An 18,967-nucleotide genomic window follows, 5' to 3' on the forward strand; every position below is an offset into this window, starting at 1 on the left:
ATTTGTTTATAGCAGTGTGAAAATGGACTAATACATGCAGGCAGCCTGAGATTTCAATAAGGAGGCATTCCTTTGCAATAAAATATGAGTCACATGTAAATTTTGAATGTGCTAGTAGCCAAATGTTAAAAAGTAAAAAGAAAAAGGTGCCGGGTGCTGTGGCTCACACCTGTAATCCCAGCACTTTGAGAGGCCGAGATGGCGAAACATCTGATGTCAGGAGTTCAAGACCAGCCTAGCTGACATGGCGAAACCCCGGCTCTACCAATAATAGAAAAATTAGCTGGGTGTGGTGTCAGGCACTTGCAATCCCAGCTACTCTGGAGGCTGATGCAGGAGAATCGCTTGAACCCCAGAGGCAGAGGTTGCAGGGAGCTGAGATCCCGCCACAGCACTACAGTCTGGCGACAGAGCGACTCTGTCTCAAAATAAAAAAGAAAGAAACAGGCGGAATAACAGGTGGAATTGATCGCAACAATTTAATCAGTCCAATATATCCCAAATATTGTTATTTTAATACGTGATTAGTGCATAATGGTTAATAAAGCATGTATGTTTTTGAAGCTTAATCTTTGAATGTAACCTTGCATTTTACCTTTCCAGCACGTTGCAGTTCAGACCAGCCACATTCCAGCACTCTGTGGCCATGTCAGAGGCATTTGAACCAGAGCAACTACATCTGGAATAGGTGCTGGGTAAAACAGGGCTGACACCTACAGGACTGCTTTTCCATGAGGTCAGGCATTCTAAAACACAGGATAAATAGGAGATTGGCACAAGATACAGTTCGCAAAGACCTTGCTGATAAAACAGTTTGCAGTAAAGAAGTCACAAAAATCCACCAAAACCAGATGTGAACAAAAAGGACCTTTGATTGTACTCACGGATGGTTACACGCTAATTATAATGCATTAGCATGTGAAAGACATTCCCACCAGCACCATGACAGTTAACGAATGCCATGGCAACATCAGAAAGTTACCTTACATGGTCTAAAAAGAGAAACACTCAGTTCTGGGAATTGCCATCCCTTTCTTGTAAAACTCATTAATAATCCACTCCTTGGTTAGAATATAATCAAGACATAACTGTAAGTATCCTTAGTTGAGTGGCCCACACTGCTGCTCTGCCTACGGAGTAGCTATTCTTTTATTCCTTTTACTTTCCGAATAAATTTGCTTTTGCTTTGCACTGCAGACTCACCCAAAATTCTTTCTTTTCCTTTTTCTTTTTTCTTTGAGACAGGGTCCAGCTCTGTCGCCCAGGGTGGAGTGCAGTGGCACCATCTCAGCTCATTGCAACCTTTGCCTCCTAGGTTCAAGAGATTCTCCTGCCTCAGCCTCTGGAGTAGCTGGGATTACAGGCACACACCACCATGCCTGGCTAATTTTTGTATTTTAGTAGAAATGGGATTTCACCATCTTGGCCAGGCTGGTCTCAAACTCCTGACCTCAAGTGATCCTCCTGCCTCTGCCTCCCAAATTGCCAGGGTTACAGGTGTGAGCCACCACCCACGGCTCTAAATTATTTATTGTACGAAATCCAAGAACTCACTCTTCAGTTCTGGATTGGGACCATTTCTGGAAGCTTCTTTTCAGTGAATCACAAAGGGATGATACTAAGGAAACCGCCAACCCACAGGAAATAGACTGAATCACCAATTGGCTAACTTTTTGCAAGTGTTAGTAGCCCAATTTAGGGGAGTTAGAGTGTCTCCTAAGACAGGTAAGATAAAAGGTCCTTTTTAATAAAAGGCAAGAACACTTGACGAAACTTGTGGTTGAGGCGCAACTTCGAAAGGTTAGAGTCTTTCCTAAGATTTAGGGGGTTAAAGGCCCCTCTCAGTAAAGTGCCTTTGAGCTAAGATTAGATTTGGCATTATGGAATGTTAACCACTGCTGCGTTTGTTTGTTTGTTTGTTTGTTTGTTTGTTTGTTTGTTTTGAGATGCAGTCTCACTCTTGTCGCCCAGGCTGGAGTGCAATTCAACACCTTGGCTCACTGCAACCTCCACCTCCCAGGCTCAAGCGATTCTCCTGCCTCAGCCTCCCGAGTAGCTGGGATTACAGGAGCCCACCAGCACACCCAGCTAATTTTTGTATCTTTAGTAGAGATGGAGTTTCACCATGTTGGCCAGTCTGGTCTTGAACTCCTGACCTCAGGTGATCCACCCACCTTCGCCTCCCAAAATGCTGGCATTACAGGTGTGAGCCACCACACCCGACCTATTTTTTTTTTTATTATGCTTACATTGGGATTATTTAGTTGCTCTTTTTCAAGTATTTCTGTGGATTAAAGTTATGTTTTTTATTTGACATCTTTTCCTTTTTCTTAACATAGAAATATATCACTATAAACTTCTGATTTAGAACTGTTCTGTGGGTTTTTTTTTTTTTTGTATCCCAGGAGTCATTGTATGCTTTGTTTCTATTTTCTTTTTTCGCATTATACTTTCTGATTTCCCTTTGCTTTTTCTTTTGACCTACTGGTTGTCCAGGAACATGTTGTTTACTGTCCACATATTGGTGAGTTTTTAAATTCTTATTTGGCTATTATTTTCTAGTTTTTATTAAATTGTAATTTAAAAAGTTGATATAGCTGGGCACAGTGGCTCACGCCTGTAATCCCAGCATTTTGGGAGGCCAAGATGGGTGGATTACCTGAGGTCAGGAGTTTGAGACCAGCCTGACCAACAGGGTGAAACCCCATCTTTACTAAAAATAAAAAATTAGCTGGGTATAGTGGTGCATGCCTGTAATCTCAGCTACTTGGGAGGCTGAGGCAGAAGAATCACTTGAACCCAGGAGGCAGAGGCTGCAGTGAGCTGAGATCATACAATTGCACTCCAGCCTGGGCAACAAGAGTGAAACTTCATCTTAAAAAAAAAAAAAGGACTAATGATTAAACTAAATTTTAATAAAAAAAAAATACACAAATGGGAAGAAGCATTTGAAAGGTTGCACATAATTAATAACTTATAGAAAAATGAAAAACAAAATCACAATACAAAGCAAAATTCCCTGACATCAATTAGAATGGCCACTACAAATTTTTTCAAAAATACCAACTATGTTGATGATGTAAAGAAACTGAAACCTATGTAAGTTGTTGATGAGAAAAAAGATGCAGCCATCATAAAAAACATCATGAGTGCTCGTCAAATAATTAAAAATGAAATTATCGCATAATATAGCAATTCCATCTGTGAATCTATATATAAAGTATGCAACACAGTAAAATGAAGACATAAGCAGTACCCTGCTTGCATATCCCCCCACAGCAAGTCTCACAACCCAGCCTCTAAATGAATAAATACATGGATAAAAATTAAAAAATAAAAAGTTTAATAAAAAAACTTTATATTTCAAGGTTATAGTAATAAAAACAGAATGGCATGTGCAGAAAAATGGACAATCACCAATGAAACAGAAACTACTATTCTCACACATTTTAGACATGATGCAAAAAAATAATTTTTAAAATGGATTAACATAGAGTTTCTCAAAAATATGCAGATATTTGTATGTCCCCAAAAGCAATGGCAAAGCAGTCAGTTTGTGCAGTCCCTGGTAAGCCATAAAGAAAACTTTGACTCACACTGTGAACTTGAAGGAAGATTACTGAAGCAAAAGTAGAATCCTTAGAGAATTTAAAAGCATGGGGCAGAAGGTGTCCCACACTATGTGAGAGCAAAAGAAAAAAATGACTCGGGCTTCCCAGAAACTTTCCATCAAAGCACAGCTCCCCAGACCACATTTTAAAGACTGGCTGCCTCCTTGATTTGTGTACCTTTCATCTGTGTCATCTGCTTCATTCGCTCTCACCTACCTGGGTGTTTGGCTACCATCTTATTTCTCTTTATATTCCAGGGCTGTTTTGCTCCAGGCAGTTGATCAAGTCTGGCTTAGAGACAGCAATACCTGTTTTATTAAGAAAAAAAAAAAAACATAAATCTTACTGAATTCTTTAATTACCAACCTAGTATTATGCTTAGTAAAGAGGATATAATAGAAAATTCTAAAAAATTAGTATTGATTGATAACAGAACTTTCTAAATATTTAGAAAATATTTTAAATTTGTAGGTCCTTAATTTCACTACTCAGTACTACTGAATCAAAAATTGGTGGCAGCAACTGAATTCTAAGGTGTGGGCAATGATATTTTATGCCATGACATTTTTGGAAAAAGAAAAAAAATTTGGCTGGGCGTGGTGGCTCATGCCTATAATCCCAGCACTTTGGGAGGCCGAGGTGGGCAGATGACCTGAGGCCAGGAGTTTGAGACTAGCCTGGCCAACATTGTGAAACCCTGTCTGTACTAAAAATACAAAAATTAGCTGGGCGTGGTGGCAGGCACCTGTAATCCCAGCTACTCAAAAGGCTGAGGCAGGAGAATCGCTTGAACCCGGGAGGCGGAGGTTGCAGTGAGTCGAGATCATGCCACTGCACTCTAGCCTGGGTGACAGAGCAAGACTCCATCTCAAAAAAAATTCCTTGCACTCTTTCCCACTCCAGCCAGGATGGCAGAGTGAGACTGTCTCTAAATAAATAAATAAATAAATAAATAAATTTCTCCATCCTTTGTGGTTTTCACCAACAGCTTAAGAGAAACACTTTTTCCTGTTATGACTTAGATGGTTTTGTATTTTCTTACTTATCACATAGCCAGATACAGACTCTGCAAATTTCCACCTCTTTCTTATAAAAGAATCAGCTAAATACTTTTCCTCAGTGGTCAAAATATTTTTAAATCAACTTTGCTTAAATTTTTCTCTTATCTCAGGGCTCCTGACCGTTGAGTACCCTCAGTCCGAGCCAACATACAACCCCATTTTCTGTCTCTCCTTAAGAACATGCTGACTTCAGGGTAAAACATTCTCTGATCTAGAATCTAATTTTGCCCCCTTCTATCATACCATTCTTACTCCATCTTCTTTCTAAACTTGTTTGCTATTCTCTACGAAAGAAAGTCCTTGTCTGCCTATACACGTTGATATCCTTAAAAATCTCATACTTGGCACTTTTTTCTGTTGTTGGGATTCAGAACTTCCTACGTAAATCTGAATTTGTTTTATTTTACGAAGCCTAGAAACTGCCCCAAAACACTTTTATTTTCAGTAAGATCCTCCCAATTCCCATCTATTCTAACTCTAACTGCATCTGCCTGTGGGTCCCCAGCTTTCCTGGGCTCTGTTGCTTATCTCAGTATAAAGGCTTCTTCCATGGCTAGGGTGAGCAGGCTGGGACATCTGCAGGAGAGGCTCCCTAGAAAGAACTGACTAGGCCTTCAAGGTCTTCAATAACCTCCTTTTGCAGGCTCCATATTGCTCTTAGCTTGGAGTCACAGGGCTCAGGCTTTAATTTCCAAGTTAGAATTGTTCACTTAGTTTTAGAAACTAAGTGGTAGATAAATTCAGAAAAAATTACTGAAACTCAGTGTTTATGCAAGGGAAATTGTTTTTTAAGGTGCTTACATTTTATAGCTCAATGAGAAAAGCAAAGGTATCTATCTCTTTCAGACAATACACATATCACTAACTTATTTCCATAACAGGATATTCAGTAAACACTTAGAAATATGAACAAACTTCTAGAAGGTGCCCAGTCCCATCTCATAAAGTTTAGCATAAAATTCAGAAATCAAGGTAACAGGGCCAGGAGGGTGGCTCATACCTGTAATCCCAACAATTTGAGAGGCACAGGTGGGTGGACCACCTGAGGTCAGGAGTTCGAGACCAGCCTGGCCAACATGGAAAAACCCCATCTCTACTAAAAATACAAAAATTAGCCGGGCGTGGTGGCAGCGCCTGTAATCCCAGCTACCTGGGAGACTGAGTCACGAGAATTGCTTGATCCCAGGAGCCGGAGGTTGCAGTGAGCTGAGATCATGCCACTGCACTCCAGCCTGGGCAACAGAGTGAGACTCTGTCTCAAAAAAAAAAAAAATCATATAGGAATGTAATCGGAAGCCATAGTTTCTGAATTTTAAATCACTATAAATGATTAAATTTAAATGATTAATTTAAACAGTTATAAATTACGCCTGTAATCCCAGCACTTTGGGAGGCTGAGGCAGGTGAATCATGAGGTCAGGAGTTTAAGACCAGCCTGGTCAAGATGGTGAAACCCCATCTCTACTAAAAATATAAAAAATTATCCGAGAGTGGTGGCGTGGCGTGCACCTGTAGTCCCAGCTACTCAGGAGGCTGAGGCAGGAGAATCACTTGAACTTGGGTGGCAGAGGTTGCAGTGAGCTGAGATCACGCCACTGCACTCCAGTCTGGGTGACAGAGTGAGACTCCATCTCAAAAAAAAAAAAAATTAGTGAATATTTTTCCAACTGAACACATAAAGATGTTTTAGTGTTTTGATTTACATTGACTGCAATATACAAATATATTAAGCTAAAAATAAACTATTAAGTGTAAGAGAAATATAGAGGAAGAAATTGCGTGTGTGTGTGTGTGTGTGTATACACTTCTTTAAATGGAAAAGAAAATAGTGGACCAAAAAAATGGTGTCAGAAGAGCTGACAATTTGCTAGCAAATCAGGAACTTCACAAATGCTTAAAGTAAAATTAGTTTCTCTATTGTACACTGAACTTATTTTTCCCAAATCTCAAGTCTCCTGGGTTCAGAATCTTCCTTATATATACTTTTTGTTTACTTGCATATTATTCACATGAGAACAAATATATAATTTTTTTGTTCCAAAGTTTATGAAATATTTTTACATTATCTGCTCAGGGATTTTAAGAATGTTTTCGTAAAATTTAATGTCACTCAGAAGTTAATTTGAAGATTTAATTCTACAGTGAGTGAGCATATTACATTTTATTTCACTATTGCATTCCATTTTCTCCCTTACCGATTGGAGAAAAAAACTATTTAAGTCAAAATTTTCTTTAGTTAATTTTTCCTTCTATTTATTTTAAGTGACATCACACAAATTTTTTAATTTTACCAGGCTGACTTTTTTCTGGTGGAAATTTAGGATGTTTTATAAGTTATGGAGTTGTTTTAATGTTTATATAAAGTAAACAAATATAGAGGACAGTGCCGGGTGTGGAGCAGATACTCAACATTTAAGAGAAACAACTTCTTTTTTCTTTTTTTTTTTTGAGATGGAGTCTCACTCTGTCACCCAGGCTAGAGTGCAGTGGCGCGATCTGGGCTCACTGCAACCTCCATCTCCTGGGTTCAAGCGATTCTCCTGCCTCAGCCTCATGAGTAGCTGGGACTACAGGCGCGTGCCACCACGCCTGGAGTCTTTGTCTCCTGGATGACTGTTTCTTGCTTTTTACTTGAATAAACTCTAAAACTGAATTTTGAGCCTTTTGATTATTTTAGATTGACAGCCCTTCATAGCATCTTTCTGTCTTCTGCTTTTACTTTCTTTTTTATTTTTATTTTTTTAATTTGAGATGGAGTTTCACTCTTGTCACCCAGGCTGGAGTGCAATGGCGCGATCTCGGCTCACTGCAACCTCCGCCTCCCGGGTTCAAGAGATTCTCCTGCCTCAGCCTCCTGAGTAGCTAGGACCACAGGCACCCACCACCACACCCAGCTAATTTTTGAATTTTTAGTAGAGACTGGGTTTCACCATGTAGGCCAGGCTGGTCTCAAACTCCTGACCTCAGGTGATCCACCTGCCTTGGCCTCCCAAAGCACTGGGATTACAGGCTTGAGCCACCACACCCAGCCTCTGCCTTTACTTTCTGACTAAACCCTCTTTCATACGTACACGTTGTACCTAACACCATGACTCAGGTGCCTGCTTCCAATGCCTACTGGAATTCAGATGTCCATGAGTTCAAGGTCATGGCCTTAGACCTGGCTGTTGTAAAGGCAAATAGAAATTAGAAATAGCAGACTTAATTCTCCAACTTGAAAATAAAGGAAGAGATTTTGTTCTTTTATTCTTAAAGGATTTAACTTAGAAAACTTTGCTATGTAAATTCTTTCTCTGACTTTTTGAAATATATGTAAATCATTTTAATAGCTAAATAGGACTTGGTCAATCATTTTAACTTAGAAATGTCTTTCTCTAGGACCTGGAAACCATTGCTTTGAAATGTAAATAGCAAAAAAGATAGTACCCTATGCCACAGTTTCTGCTGGATAGTAGGTGCCTACCTTCAGCAGACACTTGACTTCAAGTTGCAAAACTATCTTCTTCTATGAAGATAAAAAAGTTAATTTTTCTCCTGAATATAGCCAATTAAAATTTCATTGAATATGCCCAATGTACAGACGGCCTTCTCAACCAGCAAATGAATTTAGGATCAACTATGTATGACAATTGTGCTGTTAAGTCTATTTAAGAACAATCTTGGCAGATTTGCTGTGATGCATATCACCTTCTGGTTTATTTAATAAAACAGTGTTCTTTTTCTTCTGCCATTATAGAGTGTCTCTGAGGTTGGAGATCATTTTGATTTTAATTATGTTATTAAAACACTGTACAGAATTACCAGATGGGGTATAAACATATGAGGTGCCCACAATACTTTAGTTCAGAGAGGCTTTTCTCTCTTTGGCTTGCCCCATAATTTGCAGGCAGAATATTTCTCTGCCTGTTTGTAATATACAGTCCCTTCTGGAGCAGTTCAACCAGACTTCTAGAAAAATAGCTTCACAGAAGAGCAATCAGCCATTCCACCTCCATCTTTCAATGCACTTGGCATCTTCAGACCTGAAGATAATTCAAACACCATGGGGCCCTGAATCCCAAACAGCCTGGCTAAAGTTCTATGAATTTTGTTTATCTTTACAAAAAAACTCACTTTACATTATAATATTCTTTTGTATTTCTTGTTTTATTTTCACTTGTTTCTGCTCTGATCCTTATTATTTCTGTTCTCCTAATTTGGGGTTTGGTTTGTTCTAGCTTCTCTAGTTCTTTATGATAGATTAATAGTTTATTTTGATATTTTAAAACTTTTTTGTGTAGGCACTTATTGCTATGAACTTTCCTCTTAGTACTGCTTTCACAGTATCTATAGTTTTGGTATATTGTGTTTCCATTTTCATTTGTTTCAAATAAATTTTAAATTTTCTTCTCAAATTTTTTATTGGCCCACTGGTCATTCAGAAGCCTATTTTAATTCCTCTGTGTTTGTATAGTTTCCAAAGTTCCTTTTGTTATTGATTTCTAGTTTTATTCTATTATAGTCAGAGAAAATACTTAATATGATTTCATTTTGGAAGGGAATCTTTTAAGAGTTATTTTGTGGCCTACCATATGGTCTATCCTTGAGAATAATTTAGGTGCTGAGGTATAGAATTTGTATTCTGCAGCTGTTGGATGAAATGCTTTGTAAATATCTATTAGGTCTATTTGGTCCATATTGCAGATTAAGTCCAGTGTTTATTTGTTGATTTTACTATCTGGATGATCTGTCCACTGATGAAAGTGGGATGTTGGAAGGCTCCAGCTATAATTGTATTGAGGTTGATCTCTCTCTTTAGCTCTAGTATTTGCTTCCAATATCTGAGTTCTCCAGGGTTGGGCACATATATATTTACAACTGTTATATCCTCTTGCTGAATTTACCACTTTATCATGATATAATGACCTTTGTTGTCTCTTTCTATAGTTTTTGTCTTGAAATTTGTTTTGTTTGATATAAGTATAGCTATTCCTGCTCTTTTTTGGTTTCCATTTGCATGGACTATCTTTTTCCATCCGATTATTTTCAGTCTCTGTGTGTCTTTATAGGTAAAGTGTGAAGTCTGTGCCTTGCAGGCAGCAGATTGTTGGGTTTTGTTGTTTTGTTTGTTTGCTTGTTTTTACCCATTTGGCCAATCTATGTCTTTTGATTAGAGAGTTTAATTTATTTACATTCAATGTTGTTACTGATAAGCGAAGGCTTACTTCAGCCATTCTGTTATCTGATTTCTTGTTTTGTGCTCTTTCCTCCCTCCCTCCCTCCCATTCATCCTGTCTTCCATTTAGTGAAGGTGATTTTATCTAGTGGTATGTTTTAATTTTTTGCTTTTATGTGTTTGTGTCTGTTACAGGTTTTTTTTATTTGAGGTTACCATGAGGCTTGCAAATACATCTTATAACCCATTTCAACTAATGGCAACTTAACACGTTGTAAAAAAGAACAAACAAAAAAGAAAAGCAAAAACTAATAAAAAATACACTTTATTCCTCCACTTTTTAACTTTGTTGTTTCTTTTCTTTTCTTTTCTTTTTTTTTAAGACAGAGTTTTACTCTTGTTGCCCAGGCTGGAGTGCAATGGCACGACGTTGGCTCACCACAAACTCTGCCTCCAGGGTTCAAGCAATTCTCCTGCCTCAGCCTTCCAAGTAGCTGGGATTACAGGCATGTGCTACCATGCCAGGCTTATTTTATATTTTTAGTAGAGACGGGGTTTCGCCATGTTGGTCAGGCTGGTCTCAGACTCCAGACCTCGGGTGATTTGCCCTACTCAGCCTCTCAAAGTGCTGGGATTACAGGTGTGAGCCACTGCGCCTGGCTTTTTGTTTCTATTTATATCTTATTATACTGTCTGTGTCTTGAACTTGTTATAGTTAGTATTTTTAATAACTGCAACAGCCTTAAATGTAAATGTAAGAGTTATGGCCTTAAAGAGGCAGTAGAGAAAGAGTTATTATTTTTAATAACTACACAAGTCACTATAGAATAATCTTTTAGTCTTCTCAAAATAGCAATAGTTTACACACCACATTTGCAGTGCTATGAAATTCTGTTTGTGCACTTAATATTACCAGTGAGTTTCGTACCAGATGCTTGCTTGTTGCTCGTTAATGTTTTTTTCCTTTAGATTAAAATACTCCCTTTAGCATTTTTGTAGGACAGGCCTGATGTTAATAAAATCCCTGTGTGTGTGTGTGTGTGTGTGTGTGTGGTGTGTGTGTGTGTGTGTGTCTAGAAAGGTTTTTATTTCCCCTTCATGTGTGAAGGATATGTTTGCTGGATGTATTATTCTAGGACAAAAGTCTTTTCCTTCAGCACATGAAGTGTATCCTGCCACTATCTCCTCACCTCTGAGGTTTCCACTGAAGAATCCACTGTCAAACATATTGGTTTGCCTGTTTGAATGCTATCTGTTTCTTTTCTCTTGCTGCTTTTAGGATTCTTTATCTTTGCCCTTTGGGAGGCTATTATTAAAGGCCTTCAGGTAGTCTTATTTAAGTTAATTATGCTTCATTTCTATAACCTTCTTGTACTTGAATATTAATATCTTTCTCTAGGTATGAGAAGTTGTCATTATCCCATTGAATAAACTTTCTATCCTGAACTCTCTTTCTCCTTCCTCTTTAAGGTCATAACTCTGAGAGTTGCCCTCTTGAGGCTATTTTCTACATCTCATAAGCATGTTTTATTGTTTGTTAATTTTTTTTTGTCTCCTCTGACTGTATATTTTCAAATAGCTTGTGTTCAAACTCACTAATTCTTCTGCTTGATTAATTCTGCTGTTAAGAGACTGATGCATTCTTCAATGTCATTTGAGTTTTTCAGCACCAGAATTTTGGCTTGATTTTTCAAAATAATTTTAATTAACTTGTTAAATTTACCAAATCAGATTCTGAATTTCTTTTTTGTGTTCTCTTGAATTTTGTTGAGCTTTCTCAAAACAGCTATTTTGAACTCTCTGTCTGAAAGGTTACATATCTCTGTCACTCAGGAATTGCACACTTTATTTAGTTCATTTAATGAGGTTGTGTTTTTCTGGATAGTCTCAATTTTTGTGGATGTTCATTGATATCTGGGCATTAATGAGTCAGGTATTTATTTTAGTCTTTGCATTCTGGGCTTTTTTTTTTTTTAACCTGTCCTTCTTAGAAAGGCTTTATATGTATTCAAAGAAAACATGTTGTAATCTAAGTCTTCGGTCATTGCAGTCATATCTGCATTAAGGGACACCCCAACCCCAGTAACACAGCGAGGCTTGCAGACTTGTAGAAGTGCCACCTTGGGGGTTTTAGGTAAGATCTAAAAGAGTTCCTGGATTGCCAGGCAGGGACTCTTTTTCTCTTTCCTTACATTCTACCAAATAAATGGAGTCTCTCTCCATGCTGAGCTGCCCAGAGCTGGGGTAGGGGTGACACGAGTACCCTGTGGCCACCATCACTAGGACTGCACTGGGTGTGACTCAAAGCCAGCACAAGACTGAGTCTCACACAGGCCCACAGGGACCATTGACTAGCTACCACTGATGTTCACTCAAGGCCCACGTTCTCTTCAGTCAGGAAGTGGTAAATCCTTTCAGGCTCATGTCCTTTTTTTTAGGGCAGCGAGCTTTCTTATCCACCCTGGGCTGGGGCATAACAAAATGCCATCTGGTAGCCAGAACATGGGGTCAGGAACCTTAGGAATCTACTTGATGCCTTATTTTACTGTGGCTTAGCTGGCACTGAGGCCAGGAGACAACATCCTTCCTACTGTTTCCTCTCCTTTCTCAAGCATAAGAAGCCACTCCCTGTGGCCACCACCACCCAAAGCCCACAGCAAGGACTTCCAGGCTTCTGCTGATATTTACTGAGGACCCAAGGGCCCTTCAGTCAGCTTGTGGTGAATTCTGACAGGGCATGCATCCTTCCTTCAAAACAGTACGCTCCTCTCTGGCCCAGGGTGGTTCCAGAAATGCCATCCCGGAGCCAAGGCCAAAAACCAGGGACCTCAGGAGCCCTCTTGTTACTCTACTCCACTGTGGCTGAGTTGGTAACTAAGCTCCAAGACAAAGTCCCCTTTGCTCTTCCCTCTCTCTTCCTCAAGCAAGGAGTCTCTCCACATGGCTGCCACAGCTTGAATTGCACTAGGTCATACCTGAAGCCAGCACAGCCCTGGGTCTCACCTGCAGCAAGTAATACCTGGTTACTGCTAACATTTATTCAAGGCCCAAGGGCTCTTTAGTCAGCAGGTGATGCATCCTGCCAGGACTAAGTCATTCCCTGCAAGGCAGTGTGTTCTCTTCTGTCCCAGGGTGTGCCTAGAACTATCACCCAGGAGCTAAGTCCTGGAATGGGGGCCTTAAAACCATTCCTGGTGCCATATTCTACTGTGGCTTAGATGGTATCCAAATTGCAAGACAAAGTCTTCTTTACTCTCCTCTTCCCTCTCCACAAGTAGAAGAAAAGAGTTTCTTCCAGACCTTCGAGTTGCACTGCCTGTGGCTGGGCTAAGGGCAATGCAGGCACTTCCTTGGGTCATCCCAGTTGGCGTCTCATAAGGCCACATGCACTTCAAGCTTTTTGACTCTAAGCCTAGCAAAGCACCAGGATTTGCCCAGAAATTGCAGCCCAGTGGCTTAGACTGCCTTTCAAGTTTATTTAGAACCCCAGAGTGCTTTAGCCCATGGTGGTGGGGCTACCTGAAACTCAGGTTTTGGCCACTGAAATGGACACTTTCTCTCAACTAGGGCTAGCCTGAGTGCTCCCTCTGTGAGCACTGGCTGAACTCTGCCCCGTGTTGCTTTCTGCTATGACCAGCAGCACTGAGTTTTACTGCAGGGTCTCACAATCACTGCACTCTCCCTCCTGTAAGTGCACAGGTTTGCTCTTCTTGCCAAGCTGCTCTACCAGGGAATGGAGGAGAGGTGCTGTTGGCAATTCAAGACTTTCTTTTCTTATCATCTTCAGTGCTTTTTCTTTGATGTGATATTAAAACCAGATATTGCGGTCATTCCCCTGAATTTTGGTTCTTATGAAGATGCTCCTTATTTGGATAGCCATTAAATTTGGTGTTCCATCAGGGACATGATTGATTGTTAGAGGGTTCTATTTAGTCCCCTTGCCCCACTTCCCTCCTGCAGCCATGTTATTTTAATTAAGTGCCACATGTGAGGCAAAGGTGACCCCAGGGTCAATCATGAGTGCTTCCAGATACATTTGAAAGAGGTGCACTTAGCTTTAGTTTAAAACAGATCATAGGGATTGCTATGCATGGGTTTGGTAGGGGCAGGTGAGGGTGGCCCATATTCCTATTGCTGCAGCAGAAATTGCTGCCATCCCTGACAGAGGAGGGCACCTGAGTGTTGGAAAGGGGAAACTCACATTTTGGTTTTTCTATGTAAGAGTTTATTGTTTCTGAACCTCTCCTGTGATAAAGGACAGAAAAATGCAGACTTTATCCACAATTCTAGGTCCTTCTACCTGCAGGTGCGGTGGTATCGGGGAAGAAGCTTGGCTGATGCTTCAAAGGCATATTCTCATGACGCGGGTGTAATTTGTGTAGATTATCACACCTGAGAAGGGATCACAGAGAAAAAGGAGAAAAAGAAAGCAATGGCTTATTCTGAGGTGAATGTGTCTCAGGTCTGGGACTGTGTTCATTTTCCTTCTGAAATGTTATGTGTGTAGAACTTGAAAATGTTTACTTCTCTACTTGTGATGTTCCTGCCTAGTCAATTTGTTTTAACTATTTTTCCCCTTTTTCTTCTTATGATAGTCAAAGGGCTCTGAGAAATACTTCTTCCTTACATACTAGAGCCTACTCTTCATCCTGTACATCCCAGCTTCTAATAAGCCAAGAAAAATTGTCACCATGAATTTCTGACCTGCAGCATTAAAAATGTTCCTTTTGTGACTGTGGAACCTGGGAAGTTTTAGATGCCCAAGACTCCTGTGGGAGATGGGAATCAGGTTCTTAAGAAAAAGACAATGTACTCTTTAGCTTCCATGAACTCTATGCAAAGCAAATTATAAAAATGCACATTTAATGAGAATGGCCTTTATTGCCCATGATAACTCAGGAAGTGCTGAATAACAAATAATTAGAAGAGACTTCCTCTCTAGGATGCTAAAGAAAGACTTATTTATATACACACACCATTAGAGATTACAAAACGGGAGATATTTGCAGCTTAATCTTTGCTTAAAACTGATGTTTTTTCATGACAAGACTCAGATTAAGTTGACTCTTTTTTTTGGTTAGTAATAGCACAGTAGTGTTGTATCATCCTGTATGCATCAGCACCTGAGACAAATTTCTTATAGTTGATGTTAATTGTATTCACTTGGTAAATATGCTCTCTGACAGACTTTCTTTCACTCTAGAGTTATTTTTCTATTTATTATTAATAGGCACCTTGGGGAGGTTTGTCAACTGATGGACAAAAACCAGTATTAAACCACATTTAATCTGATAGCTCCTCCTTCTTTAGATTCTCTTTGCATACAGCTTGAAGATATGGAGAATAAAGGCTCTCATCTTTGTTTACTGGTTAAATAAACAGAAAACCTAGGCTGTGCCACTTACTAGATTTCTGACAAAATACTCCCCTTGGGCCAGAAGCAATAACACCACTGGCAAACTTGTTGGAAATTCTGAAACTCAAGCTCCACCCTAAATCCAGAGTCAAAGTCTACATTTTAACAAGATCTCCTGTTCATCGTTGTACACAATAAGATTTGAGCAGTACGTTTCTAACTCACCATGAAATTTCCATTTATTAACTATGGACAACTTACCTTGTATCATGTAAATATAGCACTCAAAAATACACATGTCTGTGTTTGTGCCCTTTATTGTATATTTTATTATCAAGAAAAGTAATGCATCTACACTGGTTTTGTAGATCTTATGCCATCCTCTTTTCTCAGAGTTAAAGAATACATTAGAGAATATTTTTCTGCTGGAAGGTATCTTATTGGATAACTCCAGTAACTCATATAAGTCAGAACCGGCTCTTTTTACTCTCATTTTACCTGATGTCAAATCAAGAATTATTTCTTTGGTCACTTGGTAAATATGTTTCATTTTTCAGGGAGTGTTGCCATTCAGGGATGTGGCCATAGAATTCTCCCCAGAAGAGTGGGAATGCCTGGACTCTGCTCAGCAGCATTTGCACAGGGATGTGATGTTAGAGAACTACAGAAACCTGGTGTCTCTGGGTGAGGATAACTTCAATATACAATTCACATTCCACACTAAATATTTTATTTTCTTCCGTTTTCTGGGAGTTTCTGCTTTGCATAAATGAGTTTCAGAATTCATCTTCATAAAAGCAAAAACAAAAAAAGTTGGGTATCTGTTGAGGTAGAAAAAAATGTTCAAGATGTTTCATCTTAACATTAATCTTTCCTTTTTTGAGCTGATCTGTATACTTCAGTCTAAATTACTGGTAATACAAGAAATTTAGTGGCATAAAATATCGTTACCCACACTTTAAAATCCAATTTTTTTTTTTTTTTGAGACGGAGTCTTGCTCTGTCACCCAGGCTGGAGTGCAGTGGCACAGTCTCGGCTCACTGCAAGCTCTGCCTCCCGGGTTCACGTCATTCTCCTGCCTCAGCCTCTCCGAGTAGCTGGGACTACAGGCGCCCGCCACCATGCCTGGCTAATTTTTTGTATTTTTAGTAGAGAGGGGGTTTCACTGTGGTCTCGATCTCCTGACCTCGTGATCCGCCCGCCTCGGCCTCCCAAAGTGCTGGGATTACAAGCGTGAGCCACCGAGCCCGGCCCAATTTTTACCACCAATTTTTCATTTAGTATTACTGAGTAGTAGAGCTAAGAACTTACATATTAAAAACATTTTTGTTTTGTTTTGTTTTGTTTGTTTTGAGATGAAGTCTCACTCTGTCGCTCAGGCTGGAGTGCAATGGCATGATCTCAGCTCACTGCAACCTCTGCCTCCTGGGTTCAAGCAATTCTCCTGACTCAGCCTCCCGAGTAGCTGGGATTACAGGCTTGTGCCACCATGCCCGGCTAATATATACATACATACATATATATATATAGTATTTTTAGTAAAGACCGTGTCTCATCATGTTTGCCAGGCTGGTCTCGAACTCTTGGCCTGAAGTGATTCACTCACCTCGGCCTCCCAAAGTGCTGGGATTACAGGCGTGAGCCACCGCGCCTGGCCAAAATTTTTTCTTAATATTATAAAGTTCCTGTTAGGAAATAGTACATTGGTATTAATTTTCTAGAATCTTCTATAATGTTCTCTCTTCTCTAATGAGCACATTACTAGATTGGCAATTGGAGTATCCTAGCAAGAATCATGCTATTCTTTTCTAATAAAACAGGTCTTGTTATTTCCAAGTCAGACTTGATTACCCTTCTGGAGCAAAGAGCCCTGGAATGTGAAAAGACAGAAGACAGTAGTCAAACACCCAGGTAGGTGGGAGTGAAGAAAGGAAATGACACAAATGACAGTTCCCCATGTCAAGGAGAAAGCCAGACCTTTATACATGGTTTGAATAGCTCTCCTCCAGTGAAAATAGTTTCTAGAACGCTGCATTTTTTCTCTTGTTTTAACATAGAGGCATCTTTTGTCCAATTCTCATAAATTTTCTAAGCACTGTACTTCCCCTTCAGTAAGGTTTTTTTTTTCCTTTGAGTTTACAGTGATAATAAGTTTTAATAATAACTTAAAAGAATGTGTGATCTGACGGCACTTCCATTGCTTTGGGAGAAACAGTAATATCTGTACTTTTGAGAAACTCTATGTTAAACCATTCTTAAGGTTCTTTTTTTGGATAATGTCTAAATTACATGAGAGTTTTGGTGATATTGGGATTTGGTTCAGAAATCCCAGGAACACCACAAAAAGATGCATGTTTTCTGCTTTATAATTTTTTATTCTACAGTGGTTTCAAATGTAATTTTATAGAAATTTATACTCAGTAATTTTATCAAAACACTAACCATCTCCCTAAATATAAGAAACTCTAAAATTACATTAATTCAAAATGTTATTCTTTTTATATAAACTAATATTGGTAAATTAAAGTCTGTATACCCAAATTCCTCAACTGTAATACAGTTTGATGTATTTACTCCACACATTTATCAAATATACTATGTCACTGAGGACCTTAAAACATTGCTGAGCATATATTAAACTCTCAATTTTAACTTTATTTTTAAATAAGTGTCATTTTACAGTTTTCTCCTGCTTTGTATTTAGCTTACTGGGACTGTGTCAAATATATATATATATACACACACACATACAGATACATATACGTACACACGTATGTATGTATGGGTGTGTAACATGTGGATCTTTTCACAAATAATTGAATACCTATATGTTTACTGTTTACAATGTATTTATTTTATATGCATATATATAGTGAAATGGTTAATACAATCACATTAATGAACAAATACATCTATCACCTCACATGGTTACCCTTTTTGTTGTGAGAACAATTGAGATCTCTCAGCAAGTTTTCAGCATCCCTAACAGTATTATTAACTATAGTCATGAAGCTGTACATTAGGTCACAATAACTTGTTTTATAACTAAAATTTTGTACCATTTGACCACCTCCCATTTTTCCCATCTTCAGGCCCTAGCACTCAGCTTTACACTCTCTGCTTCTAGGAGTCCAACCTTTTTATATTCCCCATAAAAGTAAGATGGTACAGTATTTGTCTTTTTGCTTTTGGCATATTCCACTTGGTCTAATGTCCTCTAGGTCCATCCATGTTGAAATGGCAGGGTTTTATTATATTTCATGACTGAACAATATTCTGTTCTGTATATATACCATGGTTTTCTTTATCCAGTCAGTGTCCACGAACATTTTCGGTTGCTTTCATATCTTGGCAATTGCAAATAAGGCTTCAATAAACATGAAGGTGCAGATTTTTTTGAGATACTAAATTTATTATATATGCAGAAATGTAATAGTGGGATTGTATAGTAGTACTACTAAAAATTTTTTAAAGAACCTTCATACTGATTTTATAATGACTTTAAAAAATTACAAATCACCAAGAGTGTACATGTCATCACTTTTTATAACACTTATTTTTGATGTTAGCAATCCTAATAGGCGTGAAGTAATACCTTACCATAGTTTTAATTTGCAACTGCCAAATTGGTGATATTGAGCCTCTTTCCACATACCTGCTGGCCAATTGTATGTTTTCACTGAAAAAACCATATATTTAGTCCTTGGCTTATTTTTCAATTGTATTATTACCATCATTATTAAGGTTTTTGCCTTTGATTCATATGAGTTCCTTATATACTTT

At 38.8% G+C, this 18,967-nt stretch overlaps 1 pseudogene; it reads left to right on the forward strand.

The window, feature by feature from the left end:
* The first annotated feature begins 15,409 nt into the window (after window positions 1-15,409).
* On the forward strand, window positions 15,410-17,109 carry LOC105737682 (annotated as a pseudogene).
* Window positions 17,110-18,967: the final 1,858 nt, after the last annotated feature.

The sequence above is a fragment of the Nomascus leucogenys genome, chromosome 17 (genome assembly GCF_006542625.1).
Source record: "Nomascus leucogenys isolate Asia chromosome 17, Asia_NLE_v1, whole genome shotgun sequence".
NCBI classification, from domain to species: domain Eukaryota; kingdom Metazoa; phylum Chordata; class Mammalia; order Primates; family Hylobatidae; genus Nomascus; species Nomascus leucogenys.